A 6,265-nucleotide genomic window follows, 5' to 3' on the forward strand; every position below is an offset into this window, starting at 1 on the left:
GTGTCTCAACTCCACTTTAATCACTTGGTGGATCGCACTAAAATTTTATAGTTTAATGACCTTAATGTATAGAATTTCCTAAAGAAATGAAATCAAGAAATGCTCTTTAGATCCCACATGTATTGTCCGATCTTCATGACTATTTGTGCCAATGATATCTTGGACGAATTTGACATTGGTTTCGGTTGGTTTAAAAACATAGCCGCAAGGGGGCGGGGAATTTTTCCTAAAATGGCTAAAGTAAAACTTTCTTCACACTTTAGAGGCCACATTTATTGTCCTGTCATCATGAAACTTGGTCAGAAGATTTGTCCTATTTTTCCTTATATGGCTTTAGTGAAAAACTTGTTAACGTCATATTTATTGTCCAATCTTCATTAAACTTAGTCAGAATATTTATTTTAATGTTATTTTGGATGTGTTAGAAAATCGTTCCGGTCTGTTGAAAAAACGAGGCCGCCAGGGGGGGGGAGGAATTTATCATTATAATTATGGCTATAGTAAAATCTTGTTAACACTTTAGAGGCCACATTTATTCTCCGATCTTCATGCAATTTGGTCAGAAGATTTGTGCGTATGTTATCTTTGACGAGTTCGAAAATGGTTTCGGTTGCTTGAAAAACATGGCCGCCACGGGCAGAGGTATTTTTTCTTAATTGCTATAGTAAAACCTTGTTTACACTCTAGAGGCCACATTTATTGTTTGTCCATGATCGGTCAACCTTGTTAGCACTATAAAAGTTACCTTTATTGTTCACTCTTCAGGAAAGTTGGTAAGAATATGTGTTCTAATGACATATTGGGCTGCATAGAACTGGTCAGTTCCTTTGTATCTCAGGTAAGCGACTTTAGGCCTTTCTGGCCCAATTGTTTTGTAAATAAATTTGACTGCGACCAGTTTAAGCCCTTTATTTGTTTGTCCATCGTAGAAAATTGGAGTGCAGAAACCATAATATTTAGCAGAGACATTTCAAGCACATATATGTAACAAGTTTGCAGTCCTGAACATCCTTAACAATGGCATCGACAGCATCATCAACACAATGAATGAAGTCCTGCTGCCATCGGCCGAAGAACATTTATGGAAAGACAGTAGGAATAAACAAGACATAAGTGACGACCGACACCATGTCCCTTAGGGACAAAAGAAAAGAGATGAGGCTTGAGAAGTACACCAACCACTATTGCCGCACCATCAACCTCATCAGCCATTCCTGCAAATTCAATGTACACATAATCCTAACCTTACTGAAAAGCAAGGCCGGCGGAAGAGCAGATTGGATTCAGCGCTCAGTGTTACAGACCATCAACTTCAGAATTATCATTGAGAAACATCTGCAAGATATCATTGCAATAATATGAGCTCTTCTACAACTTCATAGTTTAAAGAAAGCTTTCCAACGCGTAAGTCATGGTGACCTATGAAAGGTTCTGTGATAGTTCAAAATTGACGAATGGTTGGTACAAGTTATCCAAAAACTTTTCGAAAATGCCACCACTACTTTTTTATAGACGGATGGACATCATGGGAATCCTTCAGGGATAATGCCTACTCTCCCCCGTTCTGTTAAACCTTTTCCTTCAGAAAGGCTTTGGCTATATGTTTATATAATTTAACTACCATTAAAGGTACGGTTTTTCTTAAATTTTAGGTCGACACACCAAATAACGTCCACAACTTCGTATTTACCTGTTCTTAGAAAGTTTCGGTCAAATCAATTGCCGTTTTATTTTAAGTGTTTAATAATTCCATCTTATTTTGTGATTTGTTTTTTTTATTCTTCGTTTTCTGTTTTGTTTGTCGAGTTTCTAACAACGATCATTTTATTTTTGCCTATAAAGAAGATAAGCAATGACCAAGTTAGGCAAGATTTGTTGTAAGAACAAAAAAGGCAAAACCGTGTCTCCCACAGCGAGTAACATTATAAGTTGAGGATGTAATAATTTCATTATTACGGTTTCTGTCCAGACACCAAAAAAGCGACATATTTCGTTATCAATTAACGAATTGAGGAAAAAACTGTATAATGCACGCAATCCGAAGGTCGAAATTTGTATTGCCCAGAAGAAAAAAAAAGTGATTTGTATAAATGCCGGATTGTACGAGTGGCATATATTTTGGCATGATCAAACATCTACACGAAAAGTCCATTTGTTTCCGATAGAAATATGATAAACATTTAATATCCTCATCGGTACATTCGGTAATTGTCAATAAGGAAATAGTTTTGCTTAAAACATGCAAACAGGTAATCCCCTTTGAGTCTGTTTTGTTTCTTTTTTGCCTTTGGAAACCTTTCAAGACACTTCCTACTAACCAATACAGCTCGACCGAATATTGTGCTGATATTACAATCTTTAAAAATGCTTCTGAGCTCTTGTCTATATACATATTTGTTTCGTTATTACAAGTGTCTTCGAAGACTACTTCGCATCTCGTACATGGAGCACAAGATGGACGGGTATGTTCGGAATATGACCACCCCACCCCCCTCCTGGCGACCGTCGAACGATTATTGCTGGCTTGGCTTGGACACGTTGCCACGCATGACTCGCTGTAAAAAGACTGTGCTTCAGGGCACGCTAGCGTGAGGTCGCCGTCGAAGCCGTAAGAAGAAAAGATGGATAGACAATGTGAAAGAGCATACGTCAACCCCGTGCATGAACCACTCACAGCAGCCCACAACAGACCCTGCTGGCAGAGGATCTCAGTGGCGTCGTCCCTCATTTCTCCCAATGCCCGGATCGGTCAATGGAATTATGACGTTTATGATGCCGATGATGATGATGATGATGATTACGATAAGGTGACGATTCAATTTGGCCTTAAGTGTAAATTGATAACACGTATTTTTTTATCGGTATATTCGGTAATTTTCAACAAGGAACATTTTTGGCTTAAAGCTTTTGCAAAACAGGTAAATAAATGCACTTGGCACGCAGTCAGTCCCTTTGAGTACATTTAGTTGTTTTTTTGCCTATTGCAACTTGTAGGACACTTCCTTCTAACCAGTACAGCTCAACTGACTATTTTGCTGATAAGCCAAACTTCAAATATACTTCTGAGATCGTATTCATCTGCATATCAGTTGTGTTATTACAAATGTTTCCGAATACTTCTCTGCACCGCGAATATGGAGAAGAAGATCAACGAGTATGTCCGGAACACGACACCAGCACTTGTTGGCCCATAAGAACCCCTCTCGGCGACAGTCAAACGACAAGAGGTAGCTTCGTTTTGACACGACACTAGGCATGACTCGCTGTTAAAGAATGTGTACCAGGGCACGCTAGAGAGAGGTCGCCGTCGAGGTCGTCAGATGAAAAGCTAGATGGACAATGTGAAAGAGTGAACGTCTCTGCCCGTACATTGAACACTAACAGCAGCCCTAAACAGAACTTGCGATCACTGTGTCTTCGTTCCTCATTTCTCCAACGACCGGACCTGATAATTGAATGATGCTGATGATGCGGGCGATACTGTGACGAAGTATAATCCGTCCAAAAGTGTAAATTGATAACCTTTAATGTCCTAATAACATTTGGTTATTGTCAACAAGAAAAAGTGTTGTTAAAAACGTCTATCAAGTAATTAAATGCACATGAATACATGCAGTGCCTTTTGTGTTTGTTGTTGTTTTTCCTAATGCAATAAGCTTTTCACTTCCTGGTAACCAATATAGCTCAACTGAGTTTTTTGCTGATACACTGCAAATGTGCTTCTGAGCTCTTGTAAAACTGCATATCAGTTTCGTTATAACAAGTATTTCAGGAGATTACTCATTATCTCGTACATGGAGCACAAGACAAAAAAGCATGTCTGGAAATCGAAACAAACACTTTTTTACCCATAAGAACCCCTCCCGTTGACTGTCAAACGACAAAACACCTAGCTGTGTTCGGACACGTCATCAGGTACCAATCTCTGTTAAGGACTGCGCTCCTGGGCACGCTAGAGGGAGGTCGCTATCGAGGCCGTCAGAAGAAAAGCTGGATCGACGATCAGAAAGAGTTGACGTCACTCCCCGTTCATTGAACACTCGCTACCCATAGCAGACCTGACTGGCGGAGGATCTCTGTGTCGTCGTCCGTCATTTACCCCAACGACCGGATCGGTTAATGGAATGATGATGATTATGATGACGATACTGTGACGAGGGTACATAAATTATATTTTATGTCCTTATCGCTAATTTTTATAATTGTCAACAAGGAAAACGTTTTGCGTACAGCGTGGTAACAGGTAAATAAATACACATAAAATGCAGCCAACCCTTTGAATATTTGTTTGTTGATTTTGTCTATTGCAATATGCAAGAGACTCTCTGTTAAAAATACAGCTCTACTGATTATTTTGCTGATATTCCAAACTGCAACTGTGCTTCTGAGCTCTTGTTCATTTGCATATTAGTTGCGTTATTACAAGTGTCTCAGAAGACTACTACACATCTCGTGCATAGACCATAATATCAACGAGTATGGCAGCACTTGTTGGCCCATAATAGCCTCTCCCGGCGACCATCAGACGACGGAAGCTGGATTGGATGGGACGCGTCACCAGGCACAATGCGCATCCTAAAAGCGGCCGGACCGGTAAACAAAATGATGATAAGTATGATGACGATATTGTGACGACGATTTATCCGTTCAAAAGTTTAGATTACTTACACTTGAAAATATATCAAATTAGAGTCAGTAATTGTGTTTTATGGCTATTTAAGCAACTGTTACAGGCTCTGATTTCTTCTTGTAGGAATGAAGTATAACTATCGTTCTTCAAATCAACATTCCAAAGGCATAACGGGAGAATAAACCAAAACAATATTCACAGAAACATATCTAAAACAAAATTTATATAAAAATCATCGTTGTTGTTTTAACAGCAATATAACTTTACCTGAAAATCATATCTGTATTTAGTACATAAATTGAATCATAATTTATTTCGTTCTTCTAAGGAAGCTTTTAGAAGACTGTAGGCTCAATTTTACAAACAAAAAACTGGTTTGATAATTTAGGCTTATAAACCATGGTATAGTTTACTGAAAAAGATAAAGGTGATTAAAAAAGTGCGTGTGTCATTTGCCATTTTATTTCATATAACAAATACAACGACGATCTTAACTGTATTTATTATTGGTTTTCTTAAGAGTATGTCCATTTTGTTATAATTAAGTAAAAATCTACAAAAGCACATTAAAAATACAAATCCGGCCACATTCTATCATAATGATATAAATGTACGATGATCCATTTCTTAAGATTTCCGCACCCAAAAAGTCTGACTTTTCGTACACAAATGTTTGTTTGACAATTTTGTGAAGATACATTGATAACTTGATTGTATAATACCTTTTTATACATCTGATACTTCGGAACTTTAAAAAGATTCATGTTTACAACTTTGCGTCGTTTTTCATTGATAGAAGATTGTTTATATATACATCTTTAGGTTATTTAATATGTTTTTATTTTGTTTGTATGAGTATTTATTTATATATGGCTTGCTATGCTAAGAAAACTAGCGAAATAAGTACGAAACACATGACATATCTATAATTCATCTGTTGACTATATTTTTCACTCTTATGAATTATAAGAATAACAGGCAATATCCCCAGAGTTTCTTTTTGAAAGGCTTTTTAATTGAATATACGTTAGTAGAAAAGTATTAAATCAACTAAAAATATATATGTGTATTAAATATATTAAATATGGTAATGATATGACTGTTCTGCAATAAATGGTATTCAAGGAATATGATGTTATGTTAAAGGGGCCATTTCACAGATTTTGGCATGTTTTGAAGTTTGTCATTAAATGCTTTATATTGATACATGTTAACATTGGATATAAAAAACTTCAGTAAAAAATCAAGAATAAAATTAAAAAAAGAAAAAAAGGTAACCCTCAGCAGGGCGGGAACCACTGACCCCTGGAGTCCTGGAGTAAAAGGTTTACCACTTAGACCATCCTTCCGGAAACAATGCCAGGTGTATTTTATACTTTATATAAGCAATCCTCGTAGTTTCACCAAAAATAACGACAACAACAGAACTCTTCAAATTATGAATTCGTTTTGCGTTTCAACGCTTTATAATTTTCGGGTTTTTAAATCGTCAAAAGATGCATATAATGGCTTTTTTTAGAGCATGGTAAATGTTCACTATTTCTGTTTCCTCACAAATATCATAACTAAAAAGAAAATTTGCGAATCTGAAACAACTTTTTTCAATTTTGTCAATTTACCCAAACGTTAAAAGTC

General features: G+C 36.9%; 1 protein-coding gene across 1 annotated transcript in view; it reads right to left on the reverse strand.

Annotated features, from left to right (window-relative positions):
* LOC127867651 (alpha-(1,3)-fucosyltransferase fut-6-like) overlaps positions 1–6,265 on the reverse strand; it is a 74,380-nt gene that overhangs the window by 22,838 nt on the left and 45,277 nt on the right. The gene's annotated exons all lie outside the window — the stretch shown is intronic.

Source organism: Dreissena polymorpha, chromosome 2, assembly GCF_020536995.1.
Source record: "Dreissena polymorpha isolate Duluth1 chromosome 2, UMN_Dpol_1.0, whole genome shotgun sequence".
In the NCBI taxonomy this organism is placed as follows: Eukaryota; Metazoa; Mollusca; class Bivalvia; order Myida; family Dreissenidae; genus Dreissena; species Dreissena polymorpha.